The sequence below is a fragment of the Schistocerca americana genome, chromosome X, assembly GCF_021461395.2.
Source record: "Schistocerca americana isolate TAMUIC-IGC-003095 chromosome X, iqSchAmer2.1, whole genome shotgun sequence".
Classification (NCBI taxonomy): Eukaryota; Metazoa; Arthropoda; class Insecta; order Orthoptera; family Acrididae; genus Schistocerca; species Schistocerca americana.
The window spans coordinates 637,497,064-637,518,705 of record NC_060130.1 but is presented as its reverse complement, the minus strand read 5'-3'; the positions used below and the strand labels follow the sequence as shown (position 1 = coordinate 637,518,705).

Sequence of the window (21,642 nt, the reverse complement as noted above, 5' to 3'; positions counted from 1 at the left end):
GCATGTCTTTGACAGAGGAACTGTAACATGTCAGGTGTATCGGGACGCCATTTTGCATCAGTATGCCCGCCTTTTCAGGAGTGCAGTGCGTCCCACCTTCCTCCTGATGCATGATAACGCACTGCCCCACCGAGCTGTCATCGTGGAGGAGTACCTTGAAACAGAAGATATCAGGCGAATGGAGTGGCCTGGCTGTTCTCCAGACCTAAACCCAATCGAGCGCGTCTGGGATGTTCTCGGTCGACGTATCGCTGCACGTCTTCAAACCCCTAGGACACTTCAGGAGCTCTGACAGGCACTGGTGCAAGGATGGGAGGCTATATTCCAGCAGCTGCTTGACCACCTGATCCAGAGTATGCCAACCCATTGTGCAGCCTGTGTACGTGAGCATGGTGATCATATCCCATATTGATGTTGGGGTACATGCGCAGGAAACAGTGGCGTTTTGTAGCACATGTGTTTCGGGACGGTTTTCTCAACTTATCACCAATACCGTGGTCTTACAGATCTGTATCGTGTGTGTTCCCTATGTGCCTATGCTATTAGCGCCAGTTTTGTGTAGCTTCACGTTGTGTGGCACCACATTCTGCAATTATCCTTAATTTATGAGCATGAGTGTACTTACCTTACTGCGTGCCATACAAGCAACTCCACCCGCTGGCATTCAGTCTCACTGTGGGTGCTGCTCACAATATTTCCTCTCATCAGTATAAGCTGCTGCGATTATTGGAAGACATGTCACTGGGCATAAGATGGGACAAAAATGTCAAAGGTGCCCTATTTCCCATCCAGGGATCTCTGAAGGATTGACGCTAGAGACAGTCCTCAAACTGCCCTGTGATGTAAATTGTTTTAGTGGCATTGCTGGAAACGACGTCCGTTGATATTAATCCACATTTTGACATCTGGGTGTTAATAATTCTGTAACACGCATAAAACTATCAGGTGTTTCACGAATAGGAGATGCAGCTTCAACCAAACGCGCAACCTGCTCTTCCGGAGTGTCTATTGTTGTCTCGTACAACAAACGCCAGTTGTGCATTAATGTAAACGGACGACATTTTCAGACACCTCTCTGAAATAATACTCATCACATGGCAGCTTGAACACCATTTCTGAGTATCAGTATCGTCAAAACCTTCATGGATCCTTACCAGAGACACGGTGCACCTGTGACATTTATGTCACGTAAAAAAGGTGTTTTTTTCTTATCTCCTGTGACAGTTATGGCACATAAAAAAGATGTTTCCTTTTATCTCTTATCTCCTATAGACACTGTAAAAATTTATACACTTCGTTTTTATATCCTTTACAAGGTGTCTCCCTAAAAATCGTCAGACGCCTTTCCTTTGGTATTTCGACAGATATCTGCAATTTCGTTTTAGCAACATCTGTAGCTGGAGTCATCTCAAATAAGCACTACTCATCATGTCTCTCATGCCACACACAGTGTCCAATGAAATCGTCGGTTTGTTTCCCATTACCAACAAAATGATTTTTAAAGCGACATTTTCCCTACCCATTCGATCGGGCGGCTCCAGATTAATCTAGTATAACATTCGTTCTATCGATATGTATCGACATCGGCAGTAAAATACATAGGAAACCAGTGCTCCAGCACCGCCCTGGCCAGTACTGACTGCTACCGCTATGCAGCAGCAGCGCTGCACAGTCGTTGCTGGAGAACTGGTTACTCTTCGTGTTTTAGTGTCCCAGGTAGTACACATCGATAATACAAATATCGCGTTAGACTTATTTGGGACTACTCTATCGAATGGGCACATAAAATTCCGCCTCAGAAATCATTTTGTTTGTAACAGGAAACAAACCTACGCTTTCCGTTTGGGCTGACTCCATATGCACTATGCAAAAAGTAAACGGCAAATATCTGCCATAATCCCAGAGCAAATGTGTCTGACGCTTAGGAGAAACACCCGGTATATGAGGTCGTGCTGTAAAGTAATACCTGCGAATTTTTTGTGCGCAAACTCGTAAAGATTTTTCAATAAAACAAACATTACTAACGTTCTTTATCTTAATACTCCGCGTCTACATATTTGCAGCCCTCTGCCGCTAGAGGGCTCCGAATTGTACTCTCTAACATGGCGATGTGTAACGTAACTACATATTTCGAGCAAGTCAGCGTAGCACAGCGGTAAAGGTTCACGGCGACCGCGGTGGAGGTACCATGTTGGAATCCTGCTCGCGGAGTAGATTTTCGGCGTATTTAATGGCATTTGTGATTTTGCCTTTTGATTCTTCGTTCAACTCCTCTACTTGTGGATCTTCTTCTGGTTGCACTACAGCAGAAACGCTTGGTTCTTCCATTCCACAGAGTTTTTCTAACACACGGCACTAGAGATGCTTTGCGAGAAACTGACCCTGTAGTTAGATGCGAACGTAAAGGAATGCAACTCGTATCCTGATTGGCCGCAACTAGGAGCTGGGGTTTCCGTTACGGCTAACGGTATTCACGGAAGAGGGGACGATAATGGGGGGAGATTGATTTCAGGTAATACAAGAAGCGACAGTTGTAGGAACATTTGGAACACCAACTGCGAACCACAAACGGAACGAATATTTGAAAAAATTAATATTATTATAATTTCGCACACCTTACGCTGTTTGTTGATATTCTTTGAAATAAAATTGGAAAATTCGGTCGATTTTGAAAAAACAGAATATAGTACACTAGCAGGATTCGAACACGGTACCTCCTGCGTGGTAGTCGTAACTTTTACTGCTACGCTACGTTGACTTGGTCGAAATGAGTGTAATGATACAAAGCACGCAATGAACTTCAAAATCGATTTTATCCAAAAAGAAGGCCCGTCGCTAAAAAACCGGATATCCAGGTACTCAGGGTAAGTGTCTCTACAACATATTTGAAGCGCATCAAAATCCGTGATTTACAGTATGGAGGGTCCCCTTTTTAGCTGCGGTTGTTCCTCCACTTTTTGGCTTCACAGTCACATCAGAGCAGTCGACTTCGGCAGATTTAGAACGGCTGAAATTTTCCTGATGCATCGGTTACTCAAATGACATCCAGTAACTAGTTCACGTACGAAGTCGCTTTGCTCTCCTGACGAACCCATTCTGTTGTAACTACTTGTCTGCTAACAACACAATATTCCCTGCCCCCTGTTGAAAGGTGCGTCCGTCTCTCGTGACATATATGTGTTCGGATATCTTTAATCAGATTATATGTGTGTACAGGATGGACCATTTTAATCAGTAATGGGGAATAATTCGGGATGGAGATGAGATACAGCAGAATGTTTCAAGTAAAAGTTGCAAGTGGCGAAGAGGGTCACACATTGCTACTAATAACCGAGATCTTGAACGTGATTTTCAAGGTGATTTGGAGGTTAAAGTGATTTTTTAAAATGGGAATCTTAATATTTGATTCAAGATTAGTAAAGAGCGGAAAATTTTACGTATAAAGTAATACACTATTCAAGATCATGGCTAGCTCAGTGAAGGTCAAATAAGCAAATATGTTTTTAGTTCTAGTAGGGATTAACTCGGAATAGAGGAGGGATACAGGAAAATACCATGTTAAATACAAAGTGGAAGGGTAGCCCGTGGAATTAGAGGCGAAGGGACTCATTAAATGACTTGTAAATCAATTATCTACGTTTTATTTATGTTTGTTCTGGCTCGCAGATGCCACAATAACATTTATACTCTATGATGTACTAACTTTTGCCAATAAACACATTAATTAAAACTGAAAGTTCAAATCTCTTTTTGCTATTTCCAAAACCGACGTTACAAATAGGGGTTTCCATGAAACAAAACTCAACCTTCGAATGGCCTTCAATAATTACCTCTAAAATCATGGTGATTGCCCCTTACAGTCTGCATCTAACATTGTATTCGTCTATAGCCCTTCTGTATCCCGAGTAAATTCATATTAGAACTAAAAGCTTATTTGTCTATCTGACCTTGACTGAGCCTTACCATGACCTGGAATAATATATCGTTTTATACATAAAATTTCCATCTCTTTGCAAATCTCAAATCAAATATTACGGTTTCCATTAAAAAAATCACTTTAACCTACAGATCACCTTGAAAATCACGTTCAAGGTTACGGCCATTAGTAGCAATGCGTGAGCGTGACCCTCTTCGGCACCTACAACTTTTATCTAAGACTTTGCAGTACCTCATCTCTATCCAGATTTATTCCCCATTATGGATTAAAATGATGTAGCCTGTGTGTGTATGTGTTTTAGGTATATGATTTATATTTTGAATACATATGTAAGAGAGTCTAATTAACGAAGCTATGTCGTGTTATCGACTCTGTCTGTTTTTGATAGTCTGAGCTTGAAAGCGCGCCTCGATTGGAGCTGGCAACGATAGAAGAAATGGATACAGTTCATTGAATCGACTGAGCATAAGCTATAACAAAGCTTCATCTCATGTTTGGAGGTGAAAAACTGCCCTAGTCTCAGATCGATGAAGGACGACGGAGCTCAATTCATCGTTTCCTTGGTCTCACCGAATACCGCTCTGGCGAAGTATAATACACTGAGGATGAACTAGCTACTGGCTACAGCATGCCCTATAATGTACGCTAGGCACTGAACAACTTGACAACTGGATTGATTTAGTGAAAGCAAAACGTGAAGCGACGTGGTAAATTACTGGACAGAAGCTTAGTGAACAAACTAACTACTAAATACGCAACAGCTTCTTGACTGTAGGAAGATGCAATATCATTCAAATGTGGACGATCTGCGTTAAGATGATTAAAAAGCGATTGAGACTTAGAACTGTAGAATCTACAGCCAATTTGATTTGTTGTGTCTGTATATTTTGTGCATTTGCCCTTATCTGTTGACGCCGTGAACAATTTTGTAATATCATGCCCCACATGTCAACCGAGCGACATGGTGCAATGTTTAAACTAATGCATTTGCAAGGACTGGGGTTAGGATCCATAGCTGGTTGTCCACATGTCCACATCTATCCTTTATTTCTTTTTCCCCTTACCTCGTGTCTTCAGCATGTTGTTATGGATTTGGCACTGTTAATGACAGAGGGTGGTCAGATGCCCTACTTGTCGCCACACCTACCTCCCTCACTACCCCCTCCCCAGGAAGGAGTTTGTGTACCCATTTGTGTGTGCCTAGTGTTATCCCACGTGAAAGTGTGAGAACGTTTCCGAAATGTTTGTGAATCCTGTAACCGAGGCAGGACATGGCTACCAGCCCGATATTCAACTAGTCGAATGTGGGAAACCGCCTAAAAACAACACCCAAACTGGCCGGCACCCCGACTCTCGTCGTTAATACTCCGAATCCAGGAAGCGGCGTGGTAAAGCGCACGGGTATTGGGTCAGGTCATTTTGAGTCGCTGAGGTTTCCCTAAATCACTTAAGGCAAATGTTGCTATAGTTCCTCCGAAAATGACCCAGTAAATGTACATCTTTATCTCCTCCCAGTCTAAGATTGCTCTCCGTCTGTAATGACCTAATTGTTCACGGAACAACAAACTCAACTTTTTCTTTCTTCCTGCTGGACACAAAAATTATATGAAGTCATACAGCAATAAGAAGGAGAATTGTCATTTTTGCAGCATTTAATATATGTAGTTCGTTCTGATTAAATGTGTAGTCCTCTAGCCACTCTTTCGTATAAACATGAGATCTTGGAACGAATGTTAAACAGTAATCTCCCTTTCTATGGCCCTGGTATCTCTCACGAGTCATACAGAGCATTGGACATCCACCAATAAATTGATTACTCCTGTACGTCCCAAAGCTATGCACTGTAATCCCTTTTATATAATGTTAATATCGTATTCTGCCACTAGCTGGAAAACAACCGAGGCATTCCTGGAAATTGCTTTTTTCCTTTTCTTTCTTTTGTGTTTTCATGTGTGTGTGTGTGTGTGTGTGTGTGTGTGTGTGTGTATGTGTGGCGTTTCATCATTTTTCGCACCTCCTTATTCATTGTACGTGACTCACAAAACATGGAACAGCTTAGTCCCTTTAACGATCTGCTGAAATACGTCGTCATCATAAGAATGTGTGACCGTCTCCACCTGCGTCTGTGTAAGCAGTATGGAAAATTACCTGAAAGTTACCAGTCTGGTGGAGGTCAAATACTTCGGGAGCGTATGTGTCATCAAACACTCTGTCTGAGCTGTTTATTTAGGCAACGCTTTCAGTGCGGTTTCGCAAGTAGCTTTACCTCCACCACCTACTCGTAACTTTCAGTTTGCAAATCATAGGTGGAATATCGCAGCCGACCATCTACAGTCTGGCAAAGTCAGACGAGCCTGAGAGCAAGTACGTCTGAGAAATTTATATGGCAGTTATGTCCCGTTTTTCTTATTCTCCCCCCCCCCCCCCCCCGACTTTCTCTCTCTCTCTCTCTCTCTCTCTCTCTCTCTCTCTCTCTTTCTTCCCTTCTCTCTCTAATTGCTCATAACCTGCATACATCTCTGAAGAGGTCATATGTCTACGAGTCCGATTTTGACCGGTAAGCAAAGGCAGATGATAACAAGAGGCTGGGTGATTATGTATGCGACTTTGGCAGCAAACTATAAGAGGCAACACATCTACCATGAGTATTCTCCCACAATCTCTTGAGTAACTTTCTTTTCTCTTCACTATTTTTTTATTGTTTATCGTATAGCACACAAAGCATATGTAAAAACAGGACACAAAAGAGCAGATCCATTTAATATTACCATCTATTCTAAAAGATGTAAGACAGCGGTTGTTGTATCCAGTCATTTGAACTCAGTAGCATTGAGAATCCTTAACAGAAATGCGCAATAACAAAAATATGTAACGAGATTCAGTGCTCTGATCATACGGCTATCAATGATCAAATCATCTCAACAAAAATGTGGTAACATTTATAGCAATCGCCATAAAAAAACAGTTGAACAAAAATTCCTCTTCTAACTGCACAATTCTGTACTTTTGTCAGCCAGTCGCAACATAACTGCTTGTAAGGACCTTTTTTCCGAATACAAAACAGTGGGCCTTTCTTACTTCACAGGGATAATAGCCAATAGGAGTAATAGTACGTCTTCAGTCTCTCTACATGCCTCTGTAGCCGAGGTCATTAGCACACGCCTATCTGATGGAGCGAGATTCAGAGGTATCCGGCTCGAATTCTGGTGAAGCAAAAATTTCTCATCGCCAGTTTTTGGCTCACATAGACGTTAAACGTGGTTGCGTAAAGTCCCTGGTAGAAAAACTACGCTCCTGGATGAAATTAGAATCCCCTCCATAGAGTCTGATGGGGCGAGTACATTTGAAGCAATTGATGGTGATACGTCCGTCGGATGGGGATGTTAAGCCAGGAAGTCACCTTGGTGCTACTCGAGAGTCGTAGGCTACTATGTGTTGGTACCGAGTATCACCCTCTCCCTTCATCATATCGCACAAAAACGACATCATTGTCACACATACTTCACAGATACACTTAAGATAAAACTTGCATGCACTGTGTGGAAAGAAGCCATTGTGCAAGGAAATAAAAAACCCATCCGATTAGGACGTTGCATCTACACCTCGGGACGCCTCACAGCCAACAATACCAATCGAATCTTTCTCTCTAAAGATACACTGAGGTGAGAAAAGTCGTGGGATACCTTCAAATATCGTGTCGTATCTGCTTCTGCCCGGCGTAGTGCATCATCTTAACATGGCATGGGCACGCAGAGTCGTTGGAAGTCCTTTGCAGAAATATTGAGCCATACTGCATCAATAGCCGTCCATAATTGCGAAAGTGTTGCCGGAGCAGGATTTTGTGCACGAACTGATCTTTCTAGTATGTCCCACAAATGTTTGATGGCATTTATATCGGACAGTCTGAATAGCCAGATCATTCGCTCGAATTGTCAAGAATGTTCTGATATATTGTTGCATTGTCATCCATAAAAGTTTCATCGTTGTTTGGGAACATGACGTCCACGAACAGCTGCAAATAGTCTCGAAGTAGGTGAACATATCCGTTTACAGCCAATGATCTGTTCAGTTGGACCAGAGGACCCAGTCCATTCCATGCACAGAGAGCCCACACCATTAAGGAGCCACCACCAGCTTGCACTTAGATCCATGGCTTCGAGGGTTATGCACCATTCTCGTGCTCTACCATCATTCTTACCAACTGAAATCTGGACTCATCTGACAAGACCATGGTTTTCCAGTCGTCTAGGGTCTATCCGATGTGGTCACGAGCCCAGGAGAAGCGCTGGGGGCAATGTGCTGTTAGCAAAAGCGCTCGCGTCGATCGTCTGCTGCCACAGCCCATTAACGCCAAATTTCGCGACGCTGTCCTAACGGATACTTTCGTAGTACGTCCAATGTCGATTTCTGCGATTATGCCAAACGGTGCTGATCGTCTGTTAGCACTGACAACTCTACGCAAACGCCGCTGCTCTTAGTCATAAGTGAAGGCCGTCAGCCACAGCGTTATGCACACTCTTAACTCTGTGGATGGCGGAATATTAAATTCCCTAACGATTTCCGAAATGGAATGTCCCATGCGTCTAGCCCCAACTACCATGCCTCGTTAAAAATCTGTTAATATGCCGTCGTGCGGCCATAATCACACCGGACACCTTTTCACATGAATCACCTGAGTGCAAATGACAGATCCGGCAATGAACTGCCCTTTTACACCTTGTACACACGATACTATTTTCATTTGTATGTATAAATATCGCTGTCCCATGACTTCCGTCACACCAGTGTACATACAGTGCGTATCCAGAAAAAATTCAGCGTGTATTATTGTTTCTCCAGAACCACTTCGTAGCATCTAGAAATGCTCAAGGTCAACATTCTGAGCACTGATAATAAAAACACCAACCAGACCTGACTTACGTGATTTCCTACATTTGGTATGACAGGGCAGGCGATTGTGGGACCTTTTCTCCTGACGGCGGGAAAGTGATTTGCGGTGCTGTTATCTTGATACTATTTGATCAAGTTCCACTCATGTTATGTCTTTGAGGTTCTCTTATAATCTTCTTTCAAACGCCACAGAATAAATATGCAGTTCCATTATAAAAAAATTCGGTTCGTAATTCGGTGACTATAAACGATAAAAATTGCTTGCGAATGCCAGAAATTCGCCATATCGTTCTTTCTAACTTGGCGAAAACCGCACCTCGATATATTTATTGATTCTGGATGTATTGGGGATTGCCCGTCTTATCTGTCTCACTCTGTATAGAATGCCGTTAGTAATCACTGGACAGCGTTTTGCTTGGTCGAAGCGCGCATAATGTTTCTGCGAGCACAGCAACGTACAGTTACTGCTGGTCGGTTGGACTGGCATCAGGCTAACTTTATCGTGGTCAGCTGCTGATGAATAGGATGCAGACTGCTCACGATAATCGGATTCACGTTCAGTTAAAAATAAAATAAAACTATAAGGTAGTATTGTCCTTATTACAGGTTCCAGTCGAAATTCTTCAGGCAGCCTACAAAGTCAGGTGTGACCTTGATTAAACCTTTCACGGCTGGATACCTCGTCAAAGGCGATGTGCCCGATAGTCTCGATTTCAGAGCAACAGCCACGTAAAAATCACCCTCAACAGTGCGTACGCATAGTGTTGAACTTAGGCCGTACTGAACTGGTAGAACTAATTCCGGAGGTCTAGTACTCTGTTTTCTCACCGGACGCCACAGCAAATGTCCTTCGGTGATCTATTCCTCGTTCCTTCCACTTTCCAGACTGAAGGTATTTACTGACTCGATGAGTTCTTTACACATTGGGAGATTTTTTGATTTTTATTCAACATCTACAACAATACTCATGAAGCTACAGTACCGTGTGTGGTGGAGAGTACTTCTTGTACCACTATGAATTCTCCCTTTTCTGTCCCAATCACGAGTAATGTGTGAGAAAAACTACAGACAGTAGGTCCCTCGCATGAGCTCTAACATCTGTGATTCTCCTGACATGGTCATTTCGTGAGACTTGTTTGGGCGGAAGTACATGTTCCCTTAATCTAAGTGGAATTTACGCTTTCAGAGTCTTAAAAGCAAAATTTTCTATTATTTACCACGTGTGCCACTGGAGTTTGATGAAAATCTCTGAAATGTTCTCGCACTTACTAAGCAAAACTGTGACGAAACACGCCACTTTTCTTTATACTTGGATTTCCACTATTACTTCTCTTAATGCTGGTAAAAATCACAGACCTGACTGGAAATACTCAATACTCTGTCGAAAGACTGATCTGCAAGCCACTTCTTTCGTGGAAAAATTACATTTCCTTCGGACTGTTCCAATGAACCTCAGTCTAGCATCTTATTTTCCTTCAAGTTGTTTTACGTGATAGTTCCACATCAGGTCGTTTGAGACGGTTACTCTCATATATTTGATGGCTGTTACTGTTTACAGTGATTTATTATCAATAGAATAATCTTACATTCATGGGATTTTGCGACTATTTATGCACAGTACGTTTCATATTTATGTTTTTAAGGGGTGAGCTGTGAGTCCCTGCAACAAGCATCGATCCCGTTTGGCCATCCTGCATTTTACAGAGAGCACACACTCTTCGAAAGCCTTCTACAGAATCCAGCTACTACAGTGGTTCCTGTATTATATACACATACGGCTGGAATACTCCGGACGTTCGATGTACTGGGGCCTGAAGAAGGCGCTACTGAGGCGTTCAGACTATTATCCTAAATAAAGTTTTCAAAAATAACGGCTCATCTATAGATTTCTACTCCAACCAGATCGTCCACGAGTTGCCTCCGATGTTATGCACTAGATTATTTACTTCTGTCGTCAACAACAATGGCAATATAACATTCTGTTACGACATACCCGATGTTACTTTTAAGTCTCGCACCGTTAAGAACTACTTCTTGAGTTCTGTCTGCTAGCAGGTCCTGAATACAGCCATGAAGCAGATAGAATACGCGGTGATCAGTATTTTATCCACCAAGCGACGGTACGATTGAGTAATAAACGCCTTCTGGAAATCTTTATGTATAAAAATGTCACAGTCTAGAATATCACCATCAGCTGGTGACTACTTGTTGGACAGCATTTTTCGAAGCTCCCGTGAGAGAGCATTTTGCTCCCTGACATGGAGATGAGTAAATATTGCAGACGGTTGACAATCAGTTTAGTGGAGTAATGGTGAGAATAAGAAAGCCTCATACCGAGCGAGGTGGCGCAGTGGTTAGACACTGGACTCGCATTCGGGAGGACGGCGGTTCAATCCCGCGTCCGGCCATCCTGATTTAGGTTTTCCGTGATTTCCCTAAATCACTCCAGGCAAATGCCGGGATGGTTCCTCTGAAAGGGCACGGCCGACTTCCTTCCCCATCCTTCCCTAATCCGATGAGACCGATGACCACGCTGTCTGGTCTCCTTCCCCAAACCAACCAACCAATAAGAAAGCCTCAAACAAGATGCTGATGCATAGCCCAAATAGCATCGAAGGAACCAAAGACCTCAACTGTATAATCCGACTGATCATAATGTATGACATTTAATAGTTCCAAAAGACTCTGCGGGGAAGTTTGGGATGATTTTATGTATTTGGTTTAGATTTATTGAACTATAACACCAATGCTTTGGCACAAATCAAATATAAAAATATCTATACAGGGTGCTACAAGAAGGTACGTCCAAAGTTTCAGAAAACATTCCTCACACACAAAGAAAGAAAATATGTTATGTGGACATGTGTCCGGAAATGCTTACTTTCCATGTTAGAGCTCATTTTATTACTTCTCTTCAAATCACATTAATCATGCAATGGAAACACACAGTAACAGAACGTACCAGCGTGACTTCAAACACTTTGTTACAGGAAATGTTCAAAATGTCCTCCGTTAGCGAGGATACATGCATCCATCCTCCGGCGCATGGAATCCCTGATGCGCTGATGCAGCCCTGGAGAATGGCGTATTGTATCACAGCCGTCCACAATACGAGCACGAAGAGTCTCTACATTTTGTACCGGGATAGTGTAGACAAGAGCTTTCAAATGCCCCCATAAATGAAAGTCAAGAGGGTTGAGGTCGGGAGAGCGTGGAGGCCATGTAATTGGTCCGCCTCTACCAATCCATCGGTCAACGAATCTGTTGTTGAGAAGCGTACGAACACTTCGACTGAAATGTGCAGGAGCTCCATCGTGCATGAACCACATGTTATGTCGTACTTGTAAAGGCACATGTTCTAGCAGCACAGGTAGAGTATCCTGTATGAAATCATGATAACGTGCTCCATTGAGCGTAGGGCCCAATCAAGACATCACCAACAATACCTGCCCAAACGTTCACAGAAAATCTGTGTTGATGACGTGATTGCACAATTACGTGCGGATTCTCGTCAGCCCACACATGTTGATTGTGAAAATTTACAATTTGATCACTTTGGAATGAAGCCTCATCCGTAAAGAGAACATTTGCACTGAAATGAGGATTGACACATTGTTGGATGAACCATTCGCAGAAGTGTACCCGTGGAGGTGAATCAGCTGCTGATAGTGCCTGCACACGCTGTACATGGTACGGAAACAACTGTTTCTCCCGTAGCACTCTCCATACAGTGACGTGGTCAACGTTACCTTGTACAGCAGCAACTTCTCTGACGCTGACATTACGGTTATCGTCGACTGCACGAAGAATTGCCTTGTCCATTGCAGGTGTACTCGTCGTTCTAGGTCTTCCCCAGTCGCGAGTCATAGGCTGGAATGTTCCGTGCTCCCTAAGACGCCGATCAATTGCTTCGAACGTCTTCCTGTCGGGACACCTTCGTTCTGGAAATTTGTCTCGATACAAACGTACCGCGCCACGGCTATTGCCCCGTGCTAATCCATACATTAAATGGTCATCTGCCAACTCCGCATTTGTAAACATTGCACTGACTGCAAAACCACGTTCGTGATGAACACTAACCTGTTGATACTACGTACTGATGTGCTTGATGCTAGTACTGTAGAGCAATGAGTCGCATGTCAACACAAGCACCGAAGTCAACATTACCTTCCTTCAATTGGGCCAGCTGGCGGTGAATCGAGGAAGTACAGTATACAGACGAAACTAAAATGAGCTCTAACATGGAAATTAAGCGTTTCCGGACACATGTCCACATAACATCTTTTCTTTATTTGTGTGCGAGGAATGTTTCCTGAAAGTTTGGCCGTAGAATCATTTAATATTATTATACTGTTTCCACATAGGCACATAACATGCAGCTAAATAATGAGGATCATGACGTCAACCGTAGAGGAAATAGGATACAAACAAGGTAAAAAATAAGTAACTCAAAAGAAACTGGAGAGCCTATACCTGGAGATCAAAGTGCTAATGTAACCGCTGCACACCAGATTTTGTAAACACACGACATTGTTTCGTATGAAATCAAAAACGACTTTTTACGTTTCGAAATCTCCATGAAACATGAGACTGGTACACTTGTTGAAAACTACATCTTCATTTTTACAAGTATTTTTTCTGTGCTTTGAAGAATCTGCAAAGAAAACAGCAATTCGTTTGCATGTTCTTATATCTTCCGACATTCGCAGAAAAGGTTATCCTTGATACCTAACCGAAGTAAGTTGGAAGATAGTGAACCATGATTGGTATGCATTCGTACCTGGACAGCTGTCAGCTTCCAGCTTGTTTACAACTTCCTACATCCACACATGATCCTACACGGAATTTTACTGCTATGGTAACAGTGTCCCTCAAAATTCGTAACTTTTTTTAAACTAATCACATACATCATAAATTACAAATATCGATATTAGTTATCTGTGAGATAAAATGGAAGTCGCATTCATGCATTATATGCGGATCAGACTAGCACATTTAAGAGCATTAAGCATTTTATTCGATAATTTTTTCGTACAGCAACGAGGCTAGCTGCACATGTATAATGCATAACTGTCGACGACATGGAAATACGCTGTAACTTGATTCGAATAATTGGCCAGGAAACCTGTTCTTGAAGAGCAGGCATTACCATTTTCATAGAGGCGCAGTATTGTGCTTTTCACGAATCTCTCTATCATGTCTCTTACTAGCAGTCAAATATAGGGTGTTTCACAGCTCTCATTACAGGCTTGTAGGGGCTGTAGATGGAAATTATTAGACAAAGTTTTCATAAAGAACCCATGTCCGGAAATGTAGCGCTTGGATATAAAATAAGTTTGATGATCGGATCACTTTCAAACCTCCCTCTTCACGGTACACGCAAACTGAGAAGAGGACTGTCGTCTGTTCATGTTGTAATTATGGTAACACATACCAATTTCGCCGAATACAACGACGACTGCGAGAAACTGGTACGTTCGTAATTAGGATGGCTGACTGTCTTGTTACATGGACGTGCCGCACTCACGAGTTTGAAGAGGACGTCCCTCGTCACGTAGAAGAGAATCCAGTGACGAGTATTCGAAACATTGTCCATGTCATCGGCTCCTGTGTACCACACAAGTCGGAGCTCATTGTTTTCGTTGCGTGCCTTCCGTGAAACGGTAGATTTGAAAGTGGTCCGGTCACCAGATATACTTCACATCCAAACGGTACATTTCTGCACATGGGTTGCTTATCAAAACGTTGCCTACTAAGTCCCCTCAAGAACCACTAGAATTCTGTTACAGCAATTGTGAAACACCCCGTTCAACGTATTTATTTTCAGAGTAGCATACTCGTTGTTTCAGCGTCGGATTGGATGCGCTGGTGTTCACGTTTGCACCTAGGAATGTCTTGACGTGCACAGCATAGCTCGAAACGTAATCTATTTTTTCGAGTAAGGGGGTAGTCGATTTGGGAAAGTTACACTTGAGTTGGTGTAGTGCTACAGTAAGCAGAGGAACCTCGCACTCACAAAGAAAATTAAGAGATAAAATCTATTACGGCTAACAGCGCTTCATACCAAGATAACCTAGTTTTGCAAGATCTGCCCCTTTCCTCAGGCAGTGGTAAGCAGCGTTTCAGTTTTAGGTGAATTAGACGGTTATGAACTATTTTCTAAAGAAGTCGAAAAAAAGTCATTCCACAACATAACACTTCAGGCTGATGTGTCAGCAGCATTCGACTGACCGATTGGGATACTATTTCTTGGCTTTGGTACAGCTGCTGACTATATCAGTATGTCGTGATGATGAGATTGGTTCTAAAATGATATTTTTCCTGATGATGCATGGTTATATTTAAAAGAGTGGGTGAACTTGCACAACAAACGACGTCGTGTCTCAGAAAACCCTCATCAGTTCATCAAAACCCTCTGCATGGAGTGAAAATACGAATGTGATGTGCAGTTAGTGCAACACTAATTACTGGGTAAATCCATTTGCTTTTAAAGGAAAACTCTTTCCTATAACTCGCTTTCATTCACTTCATCACTATCACAGTTGTCAGGAGAGCATTCTACATCACCTGGCTGTGCAGTGTACTGTAGAAAGTGTGGAAGATGATGCTGACCTCTGCCACAACCACAAGGACGATCACAAGGGCGACCACGACGTCCTGTGGTTGGTTTTCTGGTGAGCTCTGAATCGGCGTTAGACTCTTACAGAAATTGTTGTACACTGGAGGAATAAACTGTAATTACGACGTCAAGTCATCAGTTTTTGCTTGCTTTAAACATACTGGCCCATGTCGAAGTAGCGTAAGTTGTTGACGTATTGTTGCAGACCTACATGGACATGCAAGATTTACTTTTCGAAATTGTGTGTCTTCATTCAATGTCTCCTTGATGAAGAAAGCTTTTCTTTCAGCTTTTCTGCATTGCATCCATTTCAGTTTTAACCAGTTAATCTTTTGCTTCTCACTGTCTATTTTTCTGTTGATGAGTAGTTTTACAATTGGTCCTGTAGATTGGAAATCATCTTGCTTCATTTCTTTCACATGAAATGTCACCCTGGTATTTTCTACAAGCTTCATCCAATCCTGTGGCACAAATATAAACTGGGTTTGCTTTTTCTCCTTCTCAATATGAGAAAAATCAGCATCATTTTTAAGGTAACTATGTCCAGGCACGAATAACTTATGATCAACAATTTCAATAGAAGTATGAACAACAATATAGAGCCAAAATCGGGCGATTATTTGATTTCTGTTTTGCCCACTGCAACTGTCACTGAAGGAAATAACATGTTTAATATCAGATGGCAATGATTTTACGTACTTCAGTAAGCAAGAACCAATTTCTGAAGGTCCACCTGAGGCAGTATTTTCAGACCACATATACATCAAAACATGATCTGTTTTGTAGTCATGTATTCCAAGGTTAAATGTCCAAAGCTGTCTCTTGTAGTAAATAAAATTTGTTGTTAGCATTGGAGTTAGTAATGTTTTTTCCGGGTCGAAAGTAAGTACATGTGTTGAGCCTTCTTTTGACTTCAGTATATCTACTTTCTTAGCGTCTCTTGCTTGCTCAACTTTCCTTAGGTAAAGCTCTTTCTCCAGCTTTAGATTGTTAATTTTACTGGTATCTACCTCTGCTTTGATTAAATTTTCTAATTGGTCACATGTATTGCAGGTGTCACTCCTTAGCTTATAAAATGATAGATTTAATTCTGAATTGAACACTTTACGGTAAATGCACGCCTTCACTGGCAAAATGTTTTCTTCCTCACACTTCTTAGTATAAAGCATATACGTTTTTGAGACAGATAACTCTGGCGACATGTACTTCCTGTGAGGATTATTTTTAAGATAATAGTGACTTGTGTAATTAGGTAAGCTTTTTATGTGGCTCCTTATGATAGTGAGACGACCTTCTGGTACTTTATTTCCAGGAGCAAGTTTACCACGTTGATCAACCGGAGATAGGCCTTCCACTCTTGGTTCGTATAATGCCGCTGTGGTAAACCAGCGATTGCTTATAGTTATTGTCTTCAGGAAGAACTCCTTACACACTCGATTACCATCCAGGATAATGACAGTACATTTTGTTTTTGACTTCTTACAGTTTTCCTTCGAACGTCTTGGTTTGGCAGTTGAAACACATTTTACTGTGAAGGACTTTTGTTGTTTCCAAGAATCAGTTTTCCAAAACTCTTCATGTATAGTTCTTCGCCTTTCCTGCATTTGTATCGGCAGATATGTTGGAATGGCTTGATGACCCTTGCATGCATAATTTTTCCTGTTGTAGATGCATATTCTTGTCTCAGGTTTCTTAGGCGTTTCCTTTTATTCACTTCCTTTTTCTCTTTTTTGAAACAATGTTTTCTTGAGTTTCTTATTGAGGGGCCTCTATGCACGATTTTTCAACCGTGTAATGGATTTTTTATTGTTAGGGTTTTTCTGGCTTGCTATGATCTTCGTTTTCATCAGAAAATGATGCATCTGGATAGAAAAGGAAATATATGCAAATAGCAATATAAAAATCAGTTTCATACATAAAATTCGTAAAATAATCACGTCGTTCTGGTGAATATAATTGGGTGAAAGGAATGCTAACGTGCCTTAAAGACGTTAAGCATTTCAGTGACATACTGGTATAGGTGACAATATTTTCGCGACAGTGTTTTTCATGTAGAACGTAATCTTTATTGACAGTAAGGAGAAGTTGTTATGCTTGTTTGATGTGTGCTTATATACTAAAAATAGTTTAAGACAATTCTAATGACCACAGAATTCACTGAAAATTTCAAAACAAAACCTTATATAGCCACTAAAATGTTACACAAAATACTTGAACATTAGTTACCTTGAACAGGAACACAATTTTCGTCTGTGACTGCATCATCACCTGATAAATCTTCATCAGTCGTTTCTGAACGATACTGACACTGAAAGGTAGAACTACTCATTTCTGATCGAGATTTCGTCAGTAATTGAGAGCCTAATCGCGATTCTTTGGAGCGTCCGCCATGTTGTTGCTTGTACCGTCCTGACACTGACTATCGATTGTGATTCGATAAATGTAGATGGCAGACGTTAGCAGTAGGCACCTGGATCTTTGTGCCACTGATAAGTATCCCTAATTTCGTGGCCGAAAGTTCACTTAACTCAGTTTTGCAAAAAAAAATGTCACTTATACCTTTATGGTTTTCACCCATTCAAATCTAACCTAAAATCATTTTTCTTCGACAAGTCCTTCTTTTCCATGGAGGAGTTTGTATTTAAAGACTGGTAGCCTGTCAAAAAATACCTAGGCTTTAAGTGCAGTCGCTTGAGTATGACTAAAAAATATGTTCATTAATGTTATGATAATTAAATAGACACCCTAGCTGCAAGCAGGCGTTGATACACTTCATTGGGGACATGTGGATCTCACGGGGAGCGTGCAAGGGACAAGTCCCTGCAGACGCACTATCCTCTGTGCCCGCGGTGGCTCAGATAGATAGAGCGTCTGCCATGTAAGCAGGAGATCCCGGGTTCGAGTCCCGGTCGGGGCACACATTTTCAACATGTCCCCAATGAAGTGTATCAACGCCTGCTTGCAGCTAGGGTGTCTATTTAATTATCATTTCATTTCTAGCAAATCTGCATGGTCATCCACGGTAACTGTTCTTTCGGGAACAGATACTACCGTCATATATAGTTCATTAATGTTAACATTAGACATGTATGCATGTCGTATAAACTGACTCGTTCGACATGATTTACATAAAATAATCGTTCAAATGATCTCTGGAACAAGAAACTACCTACCTAACTAACTAAATATAGTTCCTATCTCCAAAAAACCTTGTTATACTGTCACAGACGTATTGGCAGTGCGTTCTCCTGTATTTTCCTACATGAAATAATAGTAGGCGTTTTCGTACATTCGCAGTCGTGATTAACTGTATTTGGATTATGTAATACTTTAAACTATAAAATGATTGTCAGCTTAGATCCGCCTTAAAACGCTAAAGAAATATTCTTATTTAGGTGAGAACGTTTTGTGTGATACATAAGGGTAAGGAGGCTTAATTCTGTGATATCCCATATAGCGTGACACATACTACAGCTGCCTGCTGCTGTGTTAGGCTCTGTGAGTTAGACCTCAAGTATCCAGCAGATAGCCCAAGTCACCAGCTTTGCAGTTCTATATTCCCTAGCATTCTATGTTAAAGGAGATGACCACACCACGTGTTGCGCATGAACGTTAGTGAAATGCTCGAGATTTTCTGTGCTTTGTGACCACTGCTGAAGAAATACTGAACTGAGATGTAAAAATAAGTGCAAAAACGTTAATAATCGTTGATAATGTAGATAAACTTCCAAGGAACCCCTGTAAGTCATTATTGCCATAATGTTGTGCTAACACAGTTCTGGAATAGCTTTCCCGTTTCATACTTTGTTTTCGTATTTTCTGCTACATGGTCTGTTTCGTAACCAGGGTTACTATGGTAAATTTAGACAAAAGACGTGGTTAAATAAAACAGTTCAAGAAAGTGAAGCTCTACATATACTGTTGTGTACATAGTTCCACGTAGTCAGCGCATACACAACTTTCCACACTAGAGCGCGCCCCGCTAAGCACAACAGCGCAGGCGCAGTGCTCGCCCGTCTCCGCACTACGAGATGGCGCTGCCTTAGAGATGGACCAAATTATGCTTCCGCCGATCCGCATATTAATACGTAACGCAGCCAATGAGATTGCTGCTAACGTAGAACCTTTTCTCCTTGCGGATCACACTCGCTCAGTGATACCTGAACGCGCGTGGTATTATAACGAGTGTACAGACCTCCAATCAGTCAGTCTGCATTAGTCTGCATTTGTCTGCACCAGTCTGTACCAGTCTGCATTAGTCTGTACCAGTCTATAGTCAAGTTTCAATCTGCACCTAATAAGGTTACCATATTCCTGTACATAGCCATGAAGATAAATGTATAGACACTTTGTGAAGTATCAGAGATATGGGAGAATAAGATTAACATACCAAGACCAAAGGAACTTCAGATTGTCAATTGTAAACAGCATCCAGAATCAAGTTATGTAATGTTTATGCTTGTTATTATTTTAATAAATGTGTGTGAAAATTAATCAATTCCTGTTTGAAGTTGGTCACCATCAATCTGCTACTCTAAGCGTGCAAGTGGCATTTCTATCGTCTGACCTAACGGCAGAAGATAAACACACCACGATAAGACCACGAGACATATTGCTGACACTCGCCTACTTCGTTAGAGCGACAAGTCAAATAATCTGATGGTGTGTGTACCGAAGGTCTTACAGTACACACACCATATATACATAAAGTGAAGTGTATAGACGAGTAAATATATAATTTTCATTAACTACTTTCTGCTAAAATGGCGGAAAATATTGTCTAGTAAATATTATTATGGCATAATGAGTTTAACGCCGGGATGCACCCTTTTAACAGAAGTCCTGGCACCCGTCCCTGAAGTTAACCAGACCTCAAAGAAAGAACAAATACTGTCTGTTCCTTTATGTGAACCATCCCCAGCGAGGAACACTCACATAAAATCACAGTCTGCTCAAGTTCATACCATATCCCCAACTATATTCATTGATGATCGAGAACCTGGCGCATCTTCTAAAAATGCACAGGAAAGAAATGGGGTAAGAGACGGACTAAGAAACCCGAAATCTCACAACATTAGATGTTTCGTGGTCAATTTGGACTAGGAACATGAGTTACAGACTCAGATACGGAGTTGTTTCTGTCTTCAGTTGTACTATAGCAAATGTGAGAGTGTAGGGGATGTTCATGACAAAGACATTTTAATGTGTTCAGTATGTATAGATTAATGTGTTTGTTTGAACAAAAAGACGATATCTAGTTTCTCCTTCTGTTTTAGGTTTAGCAACTGATTTACTTACTTTGTTTTTTTACTTTTGTACAAGTTTTTTCTTTTTTTCTTATACGGGGTGGTCAGAACCAATCTGAAAAATTGTAATGGTGTTGCAGGAGAGGTTGTGCCGACCATGAATTATTAAGATAATAAACATACGTTGCGCCGTTTTCGAGTTTTTTTAGCATTGAAGCAGGGCAATCAGGTCTTTAAGCCCGCAAATTGAAGCACTTGATGCGTTAAAATGCGGTAATGCACAGGCGTCTGCCGGTCCTTGAGATATATCTTGCTCAAGTCTTGCTCAAGTGCTCATTACAGTTAAAAAGTGTAGTTTTCGGATGTGATAAATTTTAGATAGGTGAGCATCGTATGTTCGGTTTGAAGAAACCAAACGAAGAACAAGTTTCGCGACCCTGTCTCCGACAGGCTGCTTGAGTTAGCGTGCGCTACGACTTGATTGGCTAACTTCAATGCAAAATTACTCGGAAATGGCGCAACGTATCGAATTTTTTTCTTAAAAATTATTGGCCAGCGCAGCGTTTCCTGTAGCACCGTTACAAGCTTTTCCGACTGTTTCTGAACACCCTGTATAAGATATGTGTTGCTTTAAGCGAAATAAGTTTCTGCAGATTTTGCCGTTTAGGTCTTTATCATCATATTAATATATTAGAAATATTAAGCAGTGTAGCGGATCACTTTGTGTATTTTATGTTCATTGTTTTTGGTCTCACGGAACTAGGACACCGTTCACGAAATTAGGATACCACTATCATTGATTTAGGAATCTTGTATCGCCTTTAGGAGCCATTTTCACAGAAATGATTTCTAGACCTTTACGCTATATTTGTAAAACTTTACAATAATCAGTCATATGAAAAAAATATTCTATAACGTTCAGTCTGTCTTCCTGAGTTGTTATTTAAATA

The 21,642-nt window shown here is 41.4% G+C and overlaps 1 non-coding gene across 1 annotated transcript; it reads left to right on the top strand.

Annotated features, from left to right (window-relative positions):
* The first annotated feature begins 18,288 nt into the window (after positions 1 to 18,288).
* On the top strand, positions 18,289 to 18,363 carry Trnat-ugu. The gene has a single exon. It is a non-coding gene; the product is annotated as a tRNA-Thr (tRNA).
* The last annotated feature ends 3,279 nt before the right edge of the window (positions 18,364 to 21,642 follow it).